The sequence below is a fragment of the Saccopteryx bilineata genome, chromosome 4 (assembly GCF_036850765.1).
Source record: "Saccopteryx bilineata isolate mSacBil1 chromosome 4, mSacBil1_pri_phased_curated, whole genome shotgun sequence".
NCBI classification, from domain to species: Eukaryota; Metazoa; Chordata; class Mammalia; order Chiroptera; family Emballonuridae; genus Saccopteryx; species Saccopteryx bilineata.
In genome coordinates this window covers 110,383,697-110,408,175 of record NC_089493.1, presented here as the reverse complement: position 1 = coordinate 110,408,175, position 24,479 = coordinate 110,383,697, and the positions used below count along the sequence as shown (strand labels likewise).

General features: G+C 41.9%; 1 protein-coding gene across 1 annotated transcript in view; it reads right to left on the bottom strand.

Moving 5' to 3' along the window:
• The window catches only part of MIPOL1 (mirror-image polydactyly 1), a 366,001-nt gene extending 357,454 nt beyond the window's left edge, over window positions 1-8,547 (bottom strand). Inside the window, exon 1 of the mRNA XM_066277790.1 lies at window positions 8,393-8,547. The gene's annotated coding sequence lies outside the window, so the exon portion shown is untranslated. The remainder of the gene's footprint in view (window positions 1-8,392) is intronic.
• Between the last annotated feature and the right edge of the window lie 15,932 nt (window positions 8,548-24,479).

Below are 24,479 nucleotides of genomic sequence, written 5' to 3'. Positions count from 1 at the left end.
CATCCACAGGCCAGGCTGACGCTCTACTAATGAGCCAACAGGCCAGGGCCTATAAGATCTCTTAAATCACTGTTCTTTCCTGGAAACCTCCTCCCTTAGGAGGCTCCTCTGGAATCTGGACCATCTGCACACTAGGCCTGCTCTGCTGTCCCTCACTTCACTGTTGTCCTGGGTTGGATTTACTGTTTCTTTTTTTTTTTTTTTTTACAGAGACAGAGAGAGAGTCAGTGAGAGGGATAGACAGGGACGGAAAGACAGACAGGAACGGAGATGAGAAGCATCAATCATTAGTTTTTAGTTGCGCATTACGACACTTTTAGCTGTTCATTGACTGCTTTCTCATATGTGCCTTGACCATGGGGCCTTCAGCAGACCGAGTAACCCCTTGCTCGAGCCAGCGACCTTGGGCCCAAGCTGGTAAGCTTTTGCTCTAACCAAATGAGCCTACGCTCAAGTTGGCGACCTCGGGGTCTCGAACCCAGGTCCTCCGCATCCCAGTCCAAGGCTCTATCCACTGCGCCATCGCCTGGTCAGGCGGATTTACTGTTTCTTATATTCCAGGTCTTTCTTTCACATGTTCATTTTTCTAGAGCATAAATGCTGAGGCTTTCCAGGTCTGAAAATCTTTCTTCTATTCCCATACTTCAGACTGCTGACTAGCCAAGAATATTTTTATTTATTTATTTATCATTCATTTATATTAAAGAGGAGAGAAGGGGGAGAGCAGGAAGCATCAACTTCCATAACTGCCTTGACCAGGCAAGCCCAGGGTTTTGAACTGGCACTCTCAGCGTTCCAGGTCAACACTTTATCCACTGTGACACCACAGGTCAGGCCTTGCCAAGAATACTGGACACTCTAAAAACAAAAACAAGCCCTGGCTGGTTGGCTCAGCGGTAGAGTGTCGGCCTGGCGTGTGGGGGACCCAGGTTCCATTCCCGGCCAGGGCACATAGGAGAAGCGCCCATTTGCTTCTCCACCCCTACCCCCTCCTTCCTCTCTGTCTCTCTCTTCCCCTCCCGCAGCCAAGGCTCCATTGGAGCCAAGATGGCCCGGGCGCTGGGGATGGCTCCTTGGCCTCTGCCCCAGGCGCTAGAGTGGCTCTGGTCCTGGCAGAGCGTCGCCCCGGAGGGGCAGAGCATCGCCCCCTGGTGGGCAGAGCGTTGCCCCTGGTGGGCATGCCGGGTGGATCCCAGTCGGGCGCAGGTGGGAGTCTGTCTGACTGTCTCTCCCCATTTCCAGCTTCAGAAAAATACAAAAATAAATAAATAAAATAAAATAAAAAAAACAAAAACAAGAATACCAGGTATTTGGTGCTTAATGATGCGTGTTATAGAATTTGGGGTAATATTTTGCTGTCATCTTTTTATTTATTTATGTTGCTTGACAGAGTTTATAATGAACATACATTGTTTTAATAAAAACTATGTCATTAAAAAATAACAAGAATGCCCCAGAATGTTAATTAAAGCTTTAAACATGCAAACTTTGAATCTATAATTCTACTTCTAGAAATCTATGCTCTAGCAAAGAGTGCAAACATATACATACAAAAACGTAAACTGTGATGCTGTTTATATTTTAAAAAAATAGAAATAGCACTAATATCTACCAACTAGGGTCTGGGTCAGGGGTCGGGAACCTTTTTGGCTGAGGGAGACATAAACGCCACATATTTTAAAATTTAATTCCATGAGAGCCATACAATGACCCGTGTACGTTAGGCATTATCCAGTAAAAATTTGGTGTTGTCCCGGAGGACAGCTGTGATTGGCTCCAGCCACCCGCAACCATGAACATGAGTGGTAGGAAATGAATGGATTGTAATACATGAGAATGTTTTATATTTTTAATGTTATTATTTTTTTTATTAAAGATTTGTCTGCGAGCCAGATGCAGCCATCAAAAGAGCCACATCTGGCTCACGAGCCATGGGTTCCCGACCCCTGGTCTGGGTAAACCAACTATGGTACATAACATAAATACTATAAATGCTATGTATACATACATTGATGTATAAACGTGTATAAAATGTTATTTATTTATTTTTTTTTTTGTATTTTTCTGAAGCTGGAAACGGGGAGAGACAGTCAGACAGACTCCCGCATGCGCCCGACCAGGATCCACCCGGCACGCCCACCAGGGGCTACGCTTCTGCCCACCAGGGGCGACGCTTCTGCCCACCAGGGGCCGATGCTCTGCCCCTCGGGGCGTCGCTCTGCCGAGACCAGAGCCACTCTAGCGCCTGGGGCAGAGGCCAAGGAGCCATCCCCAGCGCCCGGGCCATCTTTGCTCCAATGGAGCCTTGGCTGTGGGAGGGGAAGAGAGAGACAGAGAGAAAGGAGGGAGGGGGGTGGAGAAGCAAATGGGCGCCTCTCCTATGTGCCCTGGCCGGGAATCGAACCCAGGTCCCCCACACGCCAGGCCGACGCTCTACCACTGAGCCAACCGGCCAGGGCCGACACCAAATTTTTATTGGATAACACGTAACATACACGGGTCGTTGTATGGCACTCACGGAATTACATTTTAGAATATGTGGAGTCATGGCTCTCTCAGCCAAAAAGATTCCTGACCCCTGATTTAGTGTATGGTACTATAACAATATTAATTCTTGGTTTTGATGATTGTACCATGATCATGCATTACATTAACATTAGAAGTACAGTGCAGGGTTTACAGAAACTTTCTGTACTATTTTTGCAACTTTTTGATAAGGTTAAAAACATTTCAAAATAAAAAGTATAAAAATCAGACTTAACTTGAACACAAAAAGCGAGATTAGAGATAAAAAGGTATAATTATTAGTGGGGAAAAAAGTTAAATTCAGACAAATGATAAAATTGGATGCTTCTAATAACGCAACCTCAATATAAATAAACCAAAAAATGAACAGCACTACAAGGGAGAACAGAATCCACAACTACATAGGGAGAGTCAGCACACAGTAAATTGTCAGTAATTGTCAGTCAATCACACACACACATAAATCCATAAGAAAAGGGAAGATTTTCCACAAATTTCCCCCCTCAAGCCTTTGCTAAGTGTGTCTCTAAACAGGTCAACTCGTAACATAGCAGCTGGCTTCCTCAAAGTGCGCAAGCAGGATCCTGCCAGTGGCAAGGAAGTTCTAGTCTTTTGTAACCTACCTAATCCACAATGACACTGACCATTTCTGCCATATTCTTTTAGAAATGAGCTTCTAGATCCAGTCTACCTTAAGGGGAAAGGATTATACAAGAGTGTGAATACCAGGGTTATCTACCACAACTAGCATAAAGAGAAAAGAAACTGGAATTCAAGTTAGGAGCACTGGGTTTCAGTAGGTATGTGACTAAATACAATCTCAAGGCCTCAGTGTCTTCACTGAAAAAACAAAAAAACAAAACAAAAAAAAATTGAGGGTAGCTTAAATGACCTCCAGGGTCATTTAAAGTCTAAGTTCTAAATTCTGTATTTTCCTACTGTGACTTTAGTAAAGATTATTATAGATACTTGGTCAAAATGCCTCATTTTACAAAAGAGCTAAGTCTGGAAAAAGTCAACACAGAGAGGTAGTAAGCTATGCTTAACTCTGCTCTTATGCCCAGTGCCTTTCGCTGTAGTGCACTGCTCTTACAATTCATGTCCTAAAACAGCCCTATCCTCTCTTTAAGTCTCAAAATCCATTAAATTAAAAAGGAAGAGAGGATAACACAGTACTAACAACAGCAGCAAGAACTGATTAATGTCTGAGCTCTCTCTTTTTCTCTCATCAATGCTAAAGCCATCTCTGTAGGTGGCATGTTGGAAGTAAGTGAGCTAGCCTTTCTGCCCATCCTTGTCCCAGGTATCTGGACATTTTAGTAATAACATTATTTGATGGAAGTAAAGTGTAAAAGCAAAATAGAGCATAACAGAGAACGAGTCATCTTAAACAAAGTAAACCTAAATGAAGTTATCTAAAAACAGAAACTGGCCTGACCAGGCGGTGGCGAAGTGGATAGAGCGTCAGACTGGGATGCAGAGGACCCAGGTTCGAGACCCCGAGGTCACCAGCTTGAGTGCAGGCTCATCTGGTCTGAGCAAAAGCTCACCAGCTTGAACCCAAGGTCGCTGGCTCAAGCAAGGGGTTACTCGGTCTGCTGAAGGCCGGTGGTCAAGGCACATATGAGAAAGGAATCAATGAACAGCTAAAGTGTCGCAATGCGCAACAAGAAACTAATGATTGATGCTTCTCATCTCTCCATTCCTGTCTGTCTGTCCTTGTCTATCCCTCTTTTTGACTCTCTCTCTCTGTCCCTGTAAAAAAACAAAACAAAACAAAAAAACCAAAAAAACAACAACAACAAAAAACAAACAAACTGCAACCAGAAAAAGGCAAGCTTTGTTTCCACTCAGAATCCTGGAAAATGGTGTCAGGGGGTCATCACTGGCAATAGCAGGCAGGCAATGTCCAGGAAGTAGGTACTCTAAGAAGCTAATCACAACAATTGGAATGACAAATATATCCTTACCATACAGAAGCATTAATCAAGCTCTAGTACCATTAAACATCTGTACTACATAAACACATATTAACTTCTGCATGAGGTCAGGGACCAAGAGGGGACAGGGGACTCACTTGCTAGAAAATCCCCTCCAAAGCACACATCCTTTATCCTTTACGAGCCATCATTTTTAATAACTCTAACTCGGGTTCAAGAAGTGCATTGAAAACCTTGTATATAAGTACAATTATATCGTGTGGCAATTATAAAGCAGGAAGGTATTTATCCTAGTCAAATTATGTGTGTATGTATGTGAATATATGCTTATAGAAATACATAACTGCATCCATAATTTCTCTGTAAGAAAGGCTCAGGGATAGCAGTGGGTTGTTGGTAGAAGCTGAGGCCAAGTGGTATATCTTAAATCTGTTTGCTGATTTCAATTATCCGTATCAAAGAAAAATCACACTGATAGAGATTTCCTGCAAGCTTCTCGTTAGTTTTAGCCTATCTCTAAATACATATACCTAAATTCACTTCTATAAACCACCTAGAATAAAAAAAGTGTTAGCTTCTAATGTTAATATAGGCTGAAAAACACTGCTCACAAAGATTAGGGGATCAGGGAACGTGCAGATACTCCAGCACCTTCAGGCTTTTGTACAGTGCATTTTCACCAATGAAATCAAAGTTGGTTTTGCATCTCATATGCATACTTGAACAACTTTCTTTGACTTGTTGTTTGCTTCTCTTATGTTCTTGTTTAATTTAAAAAAATCAAATGCTTCTTTTTTTATCGTTTCATATTCATTTTGAAATACCCCCTAATTTTTGTGAGCAGTACAATATTCAAAAACAGTTTTCAAAACTATCAAAAGTTTTTTGGTACTGAGTGAAAGGCAGGGAACCAAAATAAGAGAAATGACCTGGACAGCCCATTGGTGCACTTAAGGGAGAGAGAACTTCTATCCTGGGCAGGGGTGCCCAGGTGAGCTGCATGGCTGAAGCTCTTAGCTATGACTTCCTATATTATCAACCTACTCTACTGGTAGACATAAATTTCTTTCTTTTTTAAAAAAATTAAGTGAGAGGCGGGGAGGCAAAGACAGACTCCCAAATGCACCCTGTCCAGGATCTACAGGTAAGCCTCCTACCAGCAAAGCTCTGCCTGTGCTGAGCTATTTTAGCACCTAAGGCAAGGTCATGAAGCCATCCTCAGCACCCGGGGCCAACTGAGCTCCAACCATTGAGCCATAGCTGCAGGAGAGGAGGAGAGAGAGATAGGAGGAGGAGGGGTGGAGCAGTAGATGGTCACTTCTTCTCGTGTGCCCTAACTGGAATTTGAACACGGGCCTTCCACACCTGGGATGATGCTCTACCACTGAGCCAATTGGCCATGGTCAGCAGACATAAATTTCAATCAAGCCATCCCGAAATGGAACAGCTCAAATTTTATCTCAAAGTATTATGAATGATATTTTATGTTTTTGTACTTTTTATCCAGAATTGCTTAGATATTTACCCTTGCCCTAAACTTTTCTACAATACCAAAGAAGGCTTGTATCTCCTTTCTCTTCTCACTCTTCCCATTCATTTGTCCCTCAGGAGAGGAGCAATAGGAACAGGTTAGTGCTATCTCAAACAGGTCTCTAATTAGTCATGAGTAAAATGGTAAAAAGCAAAGAAAGTATGATTAGGGGTTTAAAATTTAACTCCAAATACTACAGTACACATTACTTAATACTATTAGGTATTTATACTTTTTTGATTTAGCCCATCTCAGTTAATAATTTCACCACCACTACTGAAATGATTACAGTCATTTCTGAACAATCCTTTTTCCACATAGCAGGGGTTAGAAAATTATGAAACAAGAAAGAAAGTAGGGAGAGAAGGACAGAGGCAGGCAGGCCGGCAAACAAGCACACAGACAAAAAAGAAAGGAAAGAAGGAAGGCAGGAAAGGAAAGAGGGAGGAAGGGAGGCAAGGAGGAAGGGAAGAAAAGGGAGGGAGGGAGAGAGGGAGGAAATGAGAGAGAAAAAAAGAGAAAATAAGAAAAAGGAAGAAAGAGAGGGAGGGAGGGAGGGAAAGAAGGAAGGAAGGAAATAGAGATTGCATATGGCCTGCAAAGCCTAGTACAGGCAGTCCCAGCTTCACATAGTACTGCTTTAACTGAAACTGGACAAAGCAAGGACTGCCTGTATTTACTATCCAGCCCTTAACATAAAATTTGATGATCCTTGCAATAAAGGATATCCGAATGGCCAGTAAATGTATTAAAGAGGTGTTAAATTTATTCGTCCTTAGGGAAATCCAGGAAAAACCCCAGTGTGATATCACTATATATACCCACCAAAATGACTAAAATAAATAAGATAATACTAACTGCAGAAAGCATTTAGAGGAGCCAGAATTCTGAAACACTCCTAAAAGAAGTGTTAACTGACACAACTAATTTGAAAAACTTTTTGGTAGTTAAACCAGAACTACATTCCTGTATATCCTAGAATACAACCATTTAGCCAGTAGGTATATATCCAACAGAAATGTATACATATGTTCACTAAATTACTTATAAAAATGTTCGCAGGAACCTTATTGGTACTAGCCAAAAACTGGATGGAACACCGTACAGCATAAGAACAAACAAACTACTGTTACATAACTTGTATAAATCTCACAAATACAATATGGGCAAAAGTGAGACACAACGGACTATATACTGTATGATTCAACTAATATAAAGTTAATACATTCATTGATGATGTTAAAAATCAACATAATGGTTACCTTTGGACAGGAGGCGCAAAGTGGGGCTTCTATGAGACAAATAACGCTCTTTCCCAATCTGGGACTGGATATGCTTCGTGAAAATTCAGTGAGCTCTACAATTATGATTCATGCTCTTTTCTGGAGCTCTATTACCCTTTAAAAATTAACACAGCAAACAATTTCTATAAACTAGGTCTTTGAAGGAAAACTGTGCACATCTCCCATTCACTCTTCTTATTTGCCATCATGACCTCGCACCCATGAGATACAGTATCTTTAATTCCTGTTACCTAATCCAGAAGTCAGCTCTGTTTTAATTGATTTTTTTTGGTATACTATTGCATAGGATACCCAAATGAATATGTAGCTTTATTTCACACTAGATCCCAAGGAGAAATTCTGAAAAGCCTGTGACAGCATGTTAAAATTACCTGGGGAAGAAAGGAAAACTTCCCTGAAATGTAGTTTTGTTTTGCCCCTTGTTTTGGTTTACCTTTGTCCACTAATACTGTGATTTAATCAGCATAAATGTTCAAAAGAAGTTTTCAAAAAGCCTGTTCTTGAGGAAAGTTTTTCTTTCTACCATCCTGTCTAATAATGCTGCTATCTTGTGTTTATCCAGTTCCTTCCATCCATGGAGCTTAAAGTACTTCACAAATACTGCTGGGTGGTGTCACCTTCCAGTTAGAGAAATTTAGGCCAAGAGACATTAGTATCTTTCTACAGCTTGGCTCTGTGTGCTTAAAGATACCGCATTCCTTGCCGAAAAGTTACTAGTGTGAGAACTGAAATAACAAAACGATTGACTCTCAAGGGCACAGAGTCGGTCACAGAGGTTGAACCAGGACTATACCCTTTAACTCACCACCACTGAAGGGAAAAACAAACACAATCCTACAGCCGTGATACAATGCTCGGCTGCCGAACTCCGATGGGAAAAGTGGAGATGCCTCCATCAGGCGCAGAAAGAAGACCCGTGGCTCCTGGCGACGCTGACCTTCCGGGGAGCCCCGCCACCCCGGCGCCTCGGGCCGACCTTCCCCGCAGACCCCGCTTCCCCTTCTCCACAGAGGCTGCGGCCGGAATCTCCAGGCTGCTCGCAGCCCACCCTCCTCTCCGGGAGCCCAGCCCTGCCAAGAACACACGTTTACCTGAGGAGCGCCGGCACCGCCCGGGAGCTGACTCTGCGCTCCAGTCCGGCACGAGCCGCCGCGCCAGCCAATCGCTACTCTCCGGAGCGTCGGCCCAGGCTCAACGGCGCGCGCCCGGAGGCTCCGGCGGGGCGCGGCGGAGGGAGCCGACCGCAAGGCGCGGGGGGCCGCGGGGGCCGAGGCGGGTCGGGCGGGCGGTGCGCGCCGGGCATGCGCGTGCCGCGCCGGGGCCTCGGGGCGGGGTTTCGGGGCGCGGGGGAGAGCTTGCGAGTCCTCGGGAGACTTGGGAGAAGAAAGAAGGCGGTCTTGCTAGTTTTGCTTTGTAGCTGCAGACCAGATGCGACGACTGTCGGGTCCGAGAACAACTCCGCGATCTGCGAGAGCAAAACACTGTCTGGACAAAACCCCGTCTGGGTAGAGGAGGAAAACCGCGTGGTTAAAATCGCATCCTGTAGCGTCTTCTTTAATGTCGCCGGGTCTTACCGGGAGCCTGCGGCGTTATGGCTTCCGGTGGTGTCCGTGTGTGGGGTGAGGTGAGAGGAGGATGGGGTGGCACGCCGGGGGCTGGAGCAGGGCGCGCTGCGAACTGACGGTTGAATGACAAGGGGCGAAGTTGAAGTCCAGTTGGGTGTCAAAAGCGGTACCTATCTGCTGGCCAGTGAATGCTTCCACCCAAAGTTGGAGGTGTAATCTTTTTGATTTAAGGACTAGAAAAAGATCTGGATGCTTCAAGTTTGTTATGTATCTTTAAGACAGCATGTTGAACTTTCCAAGAATTAAAAAATTGTCTTCAATTCCTGGATCTCCGTGTTGAACAAGGAATGACAGGCATAATTAATTAGCTGTTAGTAATTCAGATGTGGTTCTCTTGTTTCACAGATTAGTATTGATTTTAGAAATGTCCCGTTAACTCCTTCAGACACTAAATATTTTATTTATTCAGACACCAGATATATGTTGAGCACATACAGTGAGCCAGGTTCTCTTCAGAGTGTTGGATAATAAAAAATAATAGTTTTTACAAGTAATAGGAATAATATAAAGTTTGGCAGTTTTCCACATTAGAAAAGTTAATGAAAGGAACTTACACTGTAGTAAGTGTAAAATAGGGGAATGAATAAAGAAGACGTGAAAAAATTGGATGTAAGTTACTTGGAACAAAATAAGTTAGAAAATTTATGAACTCTGTTATATTGTAATGAACGGACATTGTTCTGAAGAGGGTTTTTTTTTTTTACAGAATAAACTTTGAAAATTCGTTTTTCTTTAATTCAGCCAAGTTGAATCAGTTATTTGTAGACAAAAAGTACCATAAAAATATATGGGGGGCGGGGGGAGAAGAGCGGTATAGTTTGTCAGAGTAGGTGGGAAGTGCTCTCCAATCAGGAACAATGACTTATGAAAAAGTTCAAGACCAACTCAAATTGAGAGTAAAATAAAGGAGGAAAAGTGCTTTTCTTAGGTAAGGAATAAAAAGATTTAAGAAGGAATAGTGACCACAACATTAAGAAAATTCAAATCAAATAATGAATTTGTAGGTTAAATTTAGAGAAAGTGGTTATACTATTTTTCTTTGGGTAAAGGTACATTATTAAGCCTAGTTTTTTAAAGCTCATTTTCTGGGTGCTGAAAGTTTCCAGGGTAAAGAGAAAACCCATGTTTTATTTCTTTTTGGTAACCTGTTTTTTCCTTCTGTCTTTATTTAATGAGTTCAGACATTTTTCTCCCTAGTCCTTCCTCTGAGATAACTTTTTAATATTCTTTTCCTGAATTTTACAGACAATAGCTAATTTTTCCCAACCCCCTTCACACCACCACCTCATTCACAGATGGAGTATATGGATTTCTTATACTCCATCCTGCTAACAGTTGCCAGTCTACAAGAAATGAAAGCAACTGATTAGCTCTTGCTTTTCTCAAGTTGATTATCAAAGATGTCTGTTCTCAATCCTACTACAAGTAGCACTTTTGAGGAAAATGGGTAAGGATGAGAGGAAAAAGAAAATGAACCCTCTTTTCATTACAGGAGAGACAAGAAGGTCAGATGGTGAACACTCTTAAAGTCTGTAAATATCATCAGCCTCCAAAAAGTGTACCAAGCACTTCAATCAGTTCTGAAAAAGAAACAATGAAGAAAAGGAGCTGAGAATGCCTTGTATATTAGCTTTCTCTAGAGAAACAGAACAACAACACATACACATGTACACTATACAAGTACACAGAAATTTTTGTTGTAAGGGATATTTTAATTTTCAATTCTCTGATGACATGATATATTGGACATTTTTCATACGTTTATTTCCCATCTGTTTATCTTCACTGATGAGATGTATATTCAGATGTTTTGCCCATAATTGTGTTTTTATTACTGAGTTTTAAGACTTCTTTGCATATTTTGTATATATATCCTTTATCAGATATGCAATTTGCAAATATTGGCTCCCACTCTAGCTAGTCTTACCATTTTCTTAATAGTGTATTTAACAGAGCAGAAAAATTTAATTTTAATGAAGTTCAACTTCCCAAATTTTTCTATTATATATTAGGGTTTTGATGTTGTAGATAAAAAGTCATTGCCAAACCCAAGATTACTTAGATTTTTATGTGAAATATTCTAGGAGTTTTATCACTTTGTGTTTTACATTTAGGTCTGTGATCCATTTTGAGTTAATTTTTATAAAAAGTGCACTGCCTGTGTCTAGATTTATTATTTTTTTTTCTGCATTTTTCTGAAGCTGGAAACGGGGAGAGACAGTCAGACAGACTCCCGCATGCGCCCCACCCGGGATCCACCCGGCATCCACCCCGCACGCCCATCAGGGGCAACCGCTCTGCCCACCAGGGGGCGTCGCTCTGTTGCGACCAGAGCCACTCCAGCGCCTGGGGTAGAGGCCGAGGAGCCATCCCCAGCGCCCGAGCCATCTTCTTTGCTCCAGTGGAGCCTCGGCTGCGGGAGGGGAAGAGAGAGACAGAGAGGAAGGAGAGGGGGAGGGGTGGAGAAGCAGATGGGCGCTTCTCCTGTGTGCCCTGGCCGGGAATCGAACCCGGGACTTCTGCACGCCAGGCCGACGCTCTACCACTGAGCCAACCGGCCAGGGCTAGATTTATTTATTTATTTGCATGTGGATGTCCAGCGTTCCAGCACTGTATTGAAAACCTATCCTTTTCCTATTGAATTGCCTTTGCTCCTCTGTCAAAGATTACTTAACTCTATTTGTTTTTTGTTTTGTTTTTTTTTTTGCATTTTTCTGAAGCTGGAAACAGGGAGAGACAGTCAGACAGACTCCCGCATGCGCCCGACCGGGATCCACCCGGCACGCCCACCAGGGGGCGACGCTCTGCCCACCAAGGGGCGATGCTCTGCCCATCCTGGGCGTCGCCATGTTGCGACCCTCCTGGGTGTCACCATGTTGCGACCAGAGCCACTCTAGCGCCTGGGGCAGAGGCCACAGAGCCATCCCCAGCGCCCGGGCCATCTTTGCTCCAATGGAGCCTTGGCTGTGGGAGGGGAAGAGAGAGACAGAGAGGAAGGCGCGGCGGAGGGGTGGAGAAGCAAATGGGCGCTTCTCCTATGTGCCCTGGCCGGGAATCGAACCCAGGTCCTCCGCACGCTAGGCCGACGCTCTACCGCTGAGCCAACCGGCCAGGGCACTTAACTCTATTTGTATGGATCTAATTTTGGGCTCTCTACTTACTCTGTTCCATTGACCTATTTGTCTGTTCATTCACTAATACCACACTGTTTTGGTCATTATAGCTTTATAGGAGTCTTAAAGATAGGTAGTGTTAATATTCTGACTTTGATTTTCCCCTTAAATATTGTGTTGGCTATTCTGGGTCTTTTGCCTCTCCATATAAAATTTAGGATCAATTTATCAGTAGTCATAAAAAGACTTGCTACAGTTTTGATTGGGATTGCATTTAAGCTGCAGATTATGTTGGAAGGAACTTATATCTTGGTCGATATATAGCCTTTTTACTGTATACATTTGACTCTTGAACAACATGGGTTTGAACTGGATGTCTCCACTTACATGCAGATTTTTTTCAATAAATATATGGTGGCCTACACTATCTCCAGGTTTTGCATCTTTGTGTCCAACCAACTGCATATGTAGGGAGCCATCTTAAGTTATAGGCAGATTTTGACTGCATCAGAGGTTGGTAACTCAACCCAAGTGTTTTTCAAAGGTCAATTGTACATGTAAGTGCTCTTTGTCTTCTTTGATATTTAGCATCAAAGGCTTATAGTTTTCCTTATATAGAGCTTGTTCACATTTAGTTAAAATTTATACCTAAATTAGTTTTTTTTAGTCTAATGGTATTGTGCTGTTAACTTCAGGTTCCAGTTGTACTTTGCTGATATATAGGAAAACAATTGACTTTTATATATTAACCTTGTCTCCTACAACTTTGCTATAATCACTTATTAGTTCTAGGAGGTTTTCTTTGTTGATGCTTTAAAAAAGACTTTTATGAACACAATCAAGTCATCTGAAAACAAAGACAGTTTTATTTTATTCCTTCTCAACCTGTATACATTCATGATTTATTTTCAGTTATTACATATGTTTCTTTTGTAAAACCAAGCTTAATTCTCTCCTGATCTCAGCATGCATTCCTTGTCCTTCACCATTTTATTTTTGATGCACCTAATAACAGATCTTCAAAATACGTAAAGCAAAATGTGTTAGAACTGCAGAGAGAAATCCACACTTAATATAAAATTATAGTCAGAGATTTTATACTTACCTCTTACTAGTTGATAGAACAAACAGATAATCAGTGTGGGTATAAGGTTTGAACACTATCATACTACTTAATTGACATTTATAGAATGCCACATATTAACATCAGGATACACATTTAGGTCTGCATGGAATATTTATCAAGGCAGACCATAATTGAGACCATAAAACAAATATAAATTCATTTAAAAGGATTCAAGTTAGGAGTGACATCAGCAAGATGGCAAAATAGGCAGCTTCAGATTCTCCTATGAAGACACAAATTTAACAATACATGGACCATTTACATTGTGAGAAATCTAGTAGATACCAGTGAAGTGGGTTTCTACACCCAAGGCAAGTGTGAAAACAACTGTGTCAAAGCCCAGTAGGAAAATTCATAGCATTCACTTGCAAATGGCTCACCCCCAGCATGACTTGATTTTGGAAGATACCATCAACTCCCAACATCTCCCTGGTGAGAAAAAGGAATGGAATGTATATCCAATGTTCTGACTTTTCAGGGGGTTGCCTGAAAGACTGGGTTCTATCTTTTCTAAATCTAAGCACTGACAAGAATGAGTGGCTAGTGTGGGAGCTGATGAGAATAAAGACAGTCAATGTGCAACCGAGTCCACAGTACTGCTGACAGGAGCTAGGTGGAAGTCCAGTATGACAGTATATTACAGCATCACAGAGGCTGCAGTTTTGCTGACAGATGACTGGGGAAGATCCTGAGTAGAAACTGGCAAACCTCTTCAATTATAAGATTATGTACACAAATCCAAAAGAGTTAATAATCCTGAGTAAGGTTTACGGGTCTCCAAAATCTCTAACCAGAATGATGAAGAAAGTCCTCCTTGTATAAAACCAGACTGTGAAACCTGGGAGAGGTAGCTGATTTTTCAAATGCTGAAGTCCTAATGGAAGATAACAAAACATTCAAAGAAACAAGGAAACATGGCCATTGCAAAGAACAAATTAATTCTCCTGATACCTACCCAAAGAAACAGATATGTAGAATACCAAATAATTCAAAATAACCATCATATGGGTCCTCAGTGAATTAAGAGATCAGAGACAACTAACAAAAATGAATGAGAACATTAACAAAGACAGAGAAACTATGAAGAAGACCTAAACAGGAATTCTGAAACTAAGGACTACAATGACTGAATTGAATCCAGAGGAATTCAATGTCAGACTTGACCAAACAGAAGAATCAACAAACTCAAAGGAGTTTAATAAAAACTACCAAGGCAGGGGAGCAAAACGAACTAAGAATGAAAAATTAAGAGATGCTATAAAACTTATGGGACACCAGCATGTGGAACAATGTATGTGTTATGAAAACTCCAGAAGAAGAAGAAAAAAAAGAGGGTCAGAGAGCCTATTTGAAGAAATAACCTCAATGTCACCAAATTTCAGGAGAGAAATGGACCAACAAATTCAGGACATTCAAGAACTCCACCTAGAATAAATGTAGAGACCTTATACTGAGACACATTATTGTTGTTAATGTTCAGGGTTTCATGAAGAGGAGCCACAAAAGAATGAGGCAGCAACAACAATACTGCAAGTGGAAGACCCCAATCTCTCCAGGATTGAGGTGCCTTGGAGAGATCAGTTATCCAATTTAGTAAGCAGAAATATGTCATCTTGTAGAAGAAACTAACAAGCAGAATACAGTGTACAATTTTATTGCTTAGATTTGCAAAACTGATTAGACCTCTCTTGCTCTTTCTGAGACATAACACCACACCATTTGCTGTCTGATTCCTGACCTCCAGAAAGCTCCAGTTGGGCTAAACACCCAAGTCCTTGGGCCTTCCCTGAACCCAACTGCTTTCAGTCATGAGTGCTTGGCCTCAACCTTCACTTCCTCAGGATGGGAACAGAAAGTCACTTGGTGCTTTGGCTTTCCTCCAACATTTCCCCCTTTTTTGTTTAACTCATTCTGCAACATTATGGTGTACAAGGAGGCTCGTCCTTCGGAATGTCGTAAGTTGCTTCTGCTCCTTCTCCCAACTAAGCAAATACAAAAACATAAAACAGCAATGACAATTAATGCACTTATTGTAGAAGCTCCTAATAATTGTAAATGTTTAAAGGGTTTAGTTCAGATAGTCCATCAGCAATACTACGTAATAAAAGTGCACCAGGAAGCAATTCCAATTTTTTTTCTGAAAGTGTCATACAGATCTTGTTGCAAGTGTTGTATTTCATAGATATATAAAATATTACCTTGATTAAGCAAATGTCTTTTAACTTTATCCCAAGGAAAATTAGTCTCATTATATTGTTGTGGGGTTACACAAAAGGTAGTAATATTCCAATCACATTTAAGTTTTATTTAATGTAAGCTTACCAATCGGTCTCCCAATAGTACTACTGCCTGTTGTAAATCTGTTTGACTCTCAATATGACTATCAATCAATCTTTGACTCTTCCATTTTTTCAGTGTTCATGCCAGTTTTGGACAAACTCTGTGTTTTATATAGATTGATGAAGAGCTACTCCTGCTGCTGCCGCAGTGGCTATGCTAGCTATAATTCCAATAACAGCAGCAATTAACATACCTATAAAACGTTTTCCTCTGCATAATATCTTTTTTAGAGCCTCATCTGTTAAATATATTTCAGGTGGGTTTTGCCATTGTCTGTGCATCTGAACAGGGATCCAGACTCCTGTTCTAGCTTTAAGTATATACACAGAATCAACAAATTGATTATAATTAATAGAGGAATTGAGACATGTATAAAAAGAACAATTCACGCAGGTAAAGAGTTTAATTGATTCATTTCAGAACACAGGACCAATCGTGAACATATAAGGTAGACCTACACAAGCCTGTATATTATGAGATTCATTGCATGTAAATGTCAAATAGTTTTCTGATTGATAAATATATGAACCTTTCCATGCATTCATAGGATGTAAACCTATTCCAATTTTCCATAAATCTGTATGTGTAGGTCCTCCTGTAAAGTGAGGAGCCATGGGAGACATTTCTCCACCATGCCATACAATAGGCTCTCCAGTGCTATTGGTAGATATGGTGGTGTTATTATCTCTTTTCCAGGTTAACGTATGTAAAGAATATTTGGTCTGAGCAGAGGCACCTGGGGCCCAATCAATGACTCTTCCATAGGAAGTATTAAGAAGTACTCTTCTAATTTCTCCTTTACGTGTTTCCCACATTATCCAAATATCTATACTATTAGCATGCCTTTGTTGACAATTAGGAAGATTGGGAGCACTATCAGTGGTGCCATTAGATGACTCATTCTGAAAGGTCCACCCTTGTAATATATAAAGAATGATGTGACCCATTTTTTATAGTAGATAACCAACCTTTTAAGCAATGATCTCCTGCACCTATACAAATGGGTAATCTATCTGAACCCAGGATAATTTGATATAACCCGTCCCTCTTTTACAGGCCTTAAGGGTCCACAGCCGTCAAATGGTCCTGGAAGCCAAAAAGAATCATTAACATACAGAAAAAGGGCCGTCTTCCCAATTAACAGGTCTATTTAAAGGAGGATTAGGAATATAAACCCAGTGCGGAGGACCCGGGTTCGATTCCCGGCCAGGGCACACAGGAGAAGCGCCCATTTGCTTCTCCACCCCTCCGCCACGCTTTCCTCTCTGTCTCTCTCTTCCCCTCCCGCAGCCAAGGCTCCATTGGAGCAAAGATGGCCTGGGCGCTGGGGATGGCTCTGTGGCCTCTGCCTCAGGCGCTAGAGTGGCTCTGGTCGCCAACATGGCGACGCCCCGGAGGGGCAGAGCATCGCCCCCTGGTGGGCAGAGCGTCGCCCCATGGTGGGCGTGCCGGGTGGATCCCGGTCAGGCGCATGCGGGAGTCTGACTGTCTCTCCCTGTTTCCAGCTTCAGAAAAATGAAAAAAAAAAAAAAAAAAAAAAAGGAATATAAACCCAATAAGAATAGTTCCGCTTACTCTTATAGGCACAATAGCCAACATTACCAGAAACAGAGTCAAGGACATTTTTGGAGTCTTAGTCCCAATTAAGACATTCTCTGCATCCTGGGTAAGTTTCTTCAGTTGCCCCCAAATAGGCGGTTCAGCTTTTTGTTTCGCAGTTGTCTTCATCTTCACTTCTCTAATGACCTTTGGCTATTAGCTTAGTCTCTCCATTTCTTCTGGCAGCTCAAAGATGTCAAATCTCCCTCTCTTCCACTTCTGACTCATGCTGAAGCTTCAATCTTCTGGTTGGTATCCACTGGTCTCCTGTACCTGTGGAGATAAGAGCAAATCCTTTCCCCCATGTTTTGACTAATCCCTTTTTCCATTGCCCATTATCTTCTTTCCAATAAATGGGCTGTGATGTAATAGTCAAAGGCTATTTCAGGTAGTGTCTTTCAGCAGCTATATCAGTGGCATCATTTCTTCTTTTTTTCTCTCTCTCTTTTGTTTTTTTCTTTTTTTCCAGAGACAGAGAGAGCGTGAGAGAGAAGGATAGATAAGGACAGACAGGAATGCAGAGAGATGAGAAGCATAAATCATCAGTTTTTCGTTGTGGCACTTTAGTTGTTCATTGATTGCTTTCTCATATGTGCCTTGATCAGGGAGCTACAGCAGACTGAGTGATCCCTTGCTCAAGCCAGCGACCTTGGGTCCAACCTGGTGAGCTTTTTGCTCAAACCAGATGAGCCCGCGCTCAAGCTGATGACCTCAGGGTCTCGAACCTGGGTCCTCCTCATCCCAGTCCGATGCTCTATCCACTGCACCACTGCCTGGTCAGGCAGTGGCATCATTTCTGATATCTAAAAATTTTAAAGTAAAAAGAGCTCTAGCTAATTGTATCCTGGGGAGTTCTCCCTTATTCCCCCTTTTTTGTTTAACATGGCTTCAATGTGTGATGAGCTCTTTCAACAATGGCTTGCCCTTGAGAGTTATAAGAGAAACCTGTTGTATGTTTAATTTGCTGTTGTTGACAAAACTGATGAAATGCAGAGGAAGCATATGCAGGACCGTTGTCAGTTTTAATGCCCAAAGGGATGCCTATGACAGCAAATGTTTCTAAAAAGTGTTGGATAAAGTAGCAGGTGTGACCCATAAAAATCCTGAGAAAGTGTCAATGGAAACAAGAACATAGGAGGGTTTCCCAAATGAAGGAACATGGGTCACATCTGTTTGCCAAACCTGATTAGGATGCAAGCCACAAGGATTAACTCCTCCTGAAAAGAATATAATGGTAAGAGGACTACAGGTGAGGCAAGGGCTCACAGTCTTTCCAGCCCTTTGTCTAGTAAGAGAAAACCTTTTGGGGAGGCCAGCAGAATTAAGATGAGTAAGTGCATGGAAATCTGTAGCTGAGGAGACATTACCTATAAGCAATTGATCAATAAATTTGATTACCTGCAGCCAAAGGGACTGGTAAATTAGAATGAGAACGAATATGAACAATATATAGAGGATTAGAATGAGTGCGAATAGTATTTTGTAAGTCAGAGAAAAGAGAAAAAAGTGTATCAACAGAGGATCTAGATAAGGTAACTTCTTTTTTTTTTTTAACAGAGACAAAGAGTGAGTCAGAGAGAGGGATAGACAGACAGGAACGGAGAGAGATGAGAAGCATCAATCATTAGTTTTTCATTGCGCGTTGCAACACCTTAGTTGTTCACTGATTGCTTTTTCATATGTGCCTTGACCGCGGACCTTCAGCAGACCAAGTAACCCCTTGCTGGAGCCAGCGATCTTGGGTCCAAGCTGGTGAGCTTTGCTTAAACCAGATGAGCCCGCACTCAAGCTGGCGACCTCGGGGTCTCGAACCTGGGTCCTTCCGCATCCCAGTCCAACGCTCTATCCACTGCGCCACCGCTTGGTCAGGCGATAAGGTAACAGTTTTAAGACATCAAACAGCACTGGTAGAGTACTGAGAATCAGAAACTATATTAATAGGATCTGCTACATCTGACAATAACATAAGGATGGCAAACAATTCAGCCTTCTGGACAGATTTATAACCTGAGAAACAACGTTGCTGTTGTGGGCCAAAGTAAGCTGAAAAGCCATCCTTATTAGCATCAGTGAAATAAGTGTCACCTTGAACTGGAGAATCTTTAACAATTTTTGGTAGAATAAAAGCAGTTCTTTTAAGGTCCTGGCTGGTTGGGTCAGTGGTAGAGCATCGGCCTGGTGTGCAGGAGTCCCGGGTTCGATTCCTGGCCAGGGCACACAGGAGAAGCGCCCATCTGCTTCTCCACCCCTCCCCCTCTCCTTCCTCTCTGTCTCTCTCTTCCCCTCCCGCAGCCAAGGCTCCATTGGAGCAAAAGATGGTCTGGGCGCTGGGGATGTCTCTGTGGCCTCTGCCCCAGGCGCTGGAGTGGCTCTGGTCTCAACAGAACGAGGCCCCGGATGGGCAGAGCATCACCCCCTGGTGGGTGTGCAGGGTGGATCCCGGTCGGGCGCATGTGGGAGTCTGTTTTACTGCCTCCCCGTTTCCAGCTTCAGAAAAATACAAAAAAAAAAAAAAGTTCTCTTAAGAAAATCAATGAGTTTAGATTAGGGATAATGATTGTCATTTTGCCCCACAAAATCAGCAAAAGCCAATTGCTGTTGAACGTTCTTTTCAAAAGCCATTTAAACTTAAAGTATTATTCAGAGAAACAACAATAATAGCTGGATCCTGAGCTATAATTTCTTTTTTTTTCTCTTTTTCATTTTTCTGAAGCTGGAAACAGGGAGACAGTCAGACAGACTCCCGCATGCGCCCGACCGGGATCCACCCGGCACGCCCACCATGGGGCAACGCTCTGCCCACCAGGGGGCGATGCTCCGCCCATCCCGGGTGTCGCCATGTCGCGACCAGAGCCACTCCAGCACCCGGGGCAGTGGCCAAGGAGCCATCCCCAGCTCCCGGGCCATCCCTGCTCCAATGGAGCCCCGGTTGCGGGAGGGGAAGAGAGAGACAGAGAGGAAAGCGTGGCGGAGGGGTGGAGAAGCAAATGGGCGCTTCTCCTGTGTGCCCTGGCCGGGAATCAAACCCGGGTCCTCCGCACGCTAGGCCGACACTCTACCGCTGAGCCAACCGGCCAGGGCCCTGAGCTATAATTTCTTGAAGGCGTTTACTCCCACGAAATATTATCAAGCCAATTATATCTAAGTAAATTCGTAGGCACTTGGTACTTTTATGGAGTAAAAAAATCCATTCAATTATTGCCTGTTCTTGCCATAAAATTCCTGTAGGAGAATGCAGCTTGGGCATGATTAATAAATATATGGGCAAAGTAGGATCTATACATTGAATTGAGCATTGGGAAATTTGTTCCTCAACCCACTATTTCTCGTAAAACTTCAGGTGTTGTCGTGGACTATTCAAATTAGATTCACCTTTTAATATATCAAATAAATGAGTAAGTTGATAAATGGGGACACCTAACATAGGACAAAACCAATTATGTCTCCTAATAGTTTCTGAAAATTATTTAATATGGGTAATGTATTTTTTTGAATCTGGACTTTTTGAGGAACTATAATATCTCTATCCATAGTATTGCCTAAATATTGAATAGGAAATGTCCTTTGAATTTTTTCTTCCGCAATTATTAAACCAAACTCTTTCAAAATCTTTTTAGCTTGTGAAAATATTAGAGATAATTCTCCTTGCTTATGAGTGGCATATAAAATGTCATCCATATAATGAATTATCATACAGGATGCAACCTGTTCCCTCAACTTTTTTAAGGGTTGACCTACAAATGCTTGACACAAAGTAGGGCTATTAAGCATTCCTTGGGGAAGTACTTTCCACTGATAATCTTTCTGTTGGAGTTCGGTGATTTGGAGAAGCTATAGTAAAGGCAAATTTCTCTCTATCATGGGGCTGTAAAGAAATTGTAAAAAGCAATCTTTTAGATCAATGACAATAAGAGGCCAATCTTTAGGTATGGCTGAGGGGGTAGGAAGTCCAGGTTGTAACGCTCCTATAGGTTGAATTACTTATTAATAGCTCTTATATCCATTAGCATTCTTCATTCTCCTGTTTTTTTTCTTTATAACAAACACAGGAGAGTTCCAAGAGCTAGTCGAGGGTTCTATATGGCTGCTTCTAATTGTTCTTTGGTTAGTTGTTTAAGTACCTCCAGTTTTTCTTTAGATAAAGGCCACTGTCCTACCCCCACTGGCTTGTCTGTAAACCACTTCCAGGACAATGTGTATTGGGAGGAGGCTTCTCTTTGAACGGTGGCCACTAGTCTAAATTTGGAAACCCAATCCCGGTTCTATCTAATTTTGGTTCTGCCTGAATAATTTCAGTGGGATTGGGGTTGTTTTTACCAAGATCAATATAGGGATTATATCCCATATTACTCATAATGTTCTTTGCCTGAAGGAATATCTCAGGTATATGAAGGTAAACTCCATTGTTGTAACAAATCTCTACCCCACAAATTAATGGCAACGTCTGCAACATAGGGTTGCAGAGTTGTCTGTTGACCTTCTGGTCCTTGGCACTTCAAAATTTTTACACTGTGTTGAATACCTGCTAATATACCAATGCCAATAAATATTGTATTGATATTAACAAGAGGCCAATTTTTTGGCCAGTAATGAGAAGAGATTATGGAAACATCAACTCATGTGTCTAAAACTCCCTTGAATGTTTTTCTTTCTATTTGTATAGTAATTTCTGGTCTCTGATCTCCAATAAAGGTTTGCCAATAAATTTCTTTCCCGTGCTTCCAAATCCCCCTTCTCTCTGAATGGGTTCAGCACATCGTTTAATATAAGGTAGAATAAGTAATTGAGCTATCTTATCTCCAGGAGTAATGGTATAAAGAGCAACTACAGACATCACTACTAAAATTTCTCCTTCATAATCACTGTCTATTACACCGGGATGTACTTGAATCCCTTGAGAAGTCAAACTGCTTCTCCCTATTGTAAGTCCTACTGTTCCTTTTTGTAGTGGTCCATAAATCCCTGTTTTAATTTTAACTACTCCCTTAGATGGATGTAACACAACAGGGTCTAGTGCTGATTGATCTAAGGCTGCACTCCCCGCTGTTGCATGATGGAGGTAGCAGATCCACTTTCTTGAGCCCACTGATTCATCAACCCATTGCTGACTGGCTATATGCTCACATTGTTTGTCGCCCCAAGCTGAGCCCATCTGGTGGTTTCCCGAAGGCAGATTATTCTTATGTACCTGAGATCTACATTCACTGGCCCAGTGAAATCCCTTTTGGCACCAAGGTCAAAGATTAGGAGGTTTTGGTTTAGAATTTGGATTTGATTTATTTTGATTAGGTAGATCAGTCTCTCGTTTTTTCAGATCCTTGCGACAATCCTTTTTCATATGCCCTAACTTTCCACAATTGAAACACTTAGTCTTTGAATCATAAGAACTAACTCCCTTAATTGCTGCAGCCAAAAGATTCATGTTATATAAAGGGGTGCCAATATCAGCACAAGCCTTAACATAATCTGCTATATTACCACCATTGGCACGGATGGGACATAGGCCCTTTGACATTCGGTATTAGCATTGTCAAAAGCAACTACTGGAAGTAGCATGTCTCTAAGTCTTACTTGTGGGATTATTTTAGCTAACACATCATGGAGTCTTGCAAGAAAATCAACATAAGGCTCAGAGATTCCTTGTTTAACATTAATGAAGAAAGGCATCACCTCCCCTGGGGTAGCTATTCTCTGCCAAACATTTTTACAGCATAATCTAAGTTGTTTCACAACACAATCACTCATCCCACGTTGTTGTTGTAAATCAGCAAACTGTCCCTGTCCAAAAAGCTCATTTTGTGTAATATTAATAGGAGGGTTAGCGTTAGCCCGATTCACTTGATTATGAGCCTGATCCTCCCACCAAGTCATAAATTGTAAATATTCCACTCTGGAAAGAACAGTCTGAGCTAACATCTCCCAATCTTTTGGGATCAAATGTTCAGAGTCTGCGAAGGAGGATAGCAGTGCCTGTGTATAAGAATAGTTAGTTCCATATTGGGAGTAAGCCATTTTTAACTCTTTAAGAGTTTTGACAGGGATTTGGTCATACTGAACATGAAAACCTCCTTGGGGGAATTGTGGATTAGGTCCAAATGGAGTGAGTGTGACAGAAAAAGCTTCTAATTCTGTACTTATGAATTCTAAATCCCCTTCTTGTCTAGCCTGCATTATCCCTCTCATAAGAGATATAAGAATAGGTTCCTTAGCTTATTTTTTCAGGTACAACAATAGGTACTGAATCTACAAATGGATTTGCAGAGGGGCTTCTGTGGTAGGGCTGGATACAAGGAAAATGGTGGTGGAGCAGAGAGAGCAACAGAAGGAGGAGGCAGAGGCCAATTGTCTTGGTCAGTTTTGAAAGGGTTAATACTATGTCGAACCTCCATGTCAGAAAGTTTAGACTGTAATTCAAAAAGTTGCTTCTTTCATTATTTAGAAGAAAAATGTTCTTCTTCATCAGAGGCCAAATGACCCTTGTCATCCAACAAAGATCTAGGTATTTCACAAGAACTTCAAGAATTTTCATCTTCCCCTGAATCTGACTGTAAATCAGGGCCATTTCAATTAAAGTACACAAGGACCAGACTTTTAAAGGAATGGTTTCTCTGCTCTGATGAGCTATCCGAAGAGACTTCATTATTAATCTCCACTGTCATAAGCTAAGTAAATTATTTCCTGTGGGAGTAAATCAATAACAATGCCTTCTAACTAAATACCATAGTTTGTCTACAGTTTCTCTCTTAACTTTGACTCCTGAACTATATAATAATGTCTTAAGCAACTGTGAATAAGCTTTGTAAATTGGTTGATGGGGAATTCCCCATTGCTCCTCTATCCCAGAGTAGGGACTTACCTCTCCTCACGAATCCCTCTGGTTCCTCCAAGCTGAAAACCAAAAGCAGTCTCAAAGAATTATTTCCTCTTCATGTCCCTGTTGAGGCACCACTTGTTAATGTTCAGGGCTTCTTGAAGAGGAGCCACAAAGGAATGAGGCAGCAACAACAATACTGCAAGTGGAAGACCCCAATCTCTCTAGGTTTGAGGTGCCTTGGAGAGATCAGAATTTAGTAAGCAGAAATATGTCATCTTGCAGAAGAAACTAACAAGCAAAATACAGTGTACAATTTTATTGTTTGGTTTTGCAAACTGATTAGATTTCTCTTGCCCTTTCTGAGACATAACACCACCCCATCTGCTGTCTTTCCTGACCTGCAGAAAGCTCCAGTTGGGCTGAACACCCAAGTCCTTGAGTCTTCCCTGGACCCAACTGCTTTCAGTCACCAGTGCTTGGCCTTGACCTTCACTTTCACAGGATGGGAACAGAAAGTCACTCAGTGCTTTGGCTTTCCTCCAATACATGATAACCAAACTA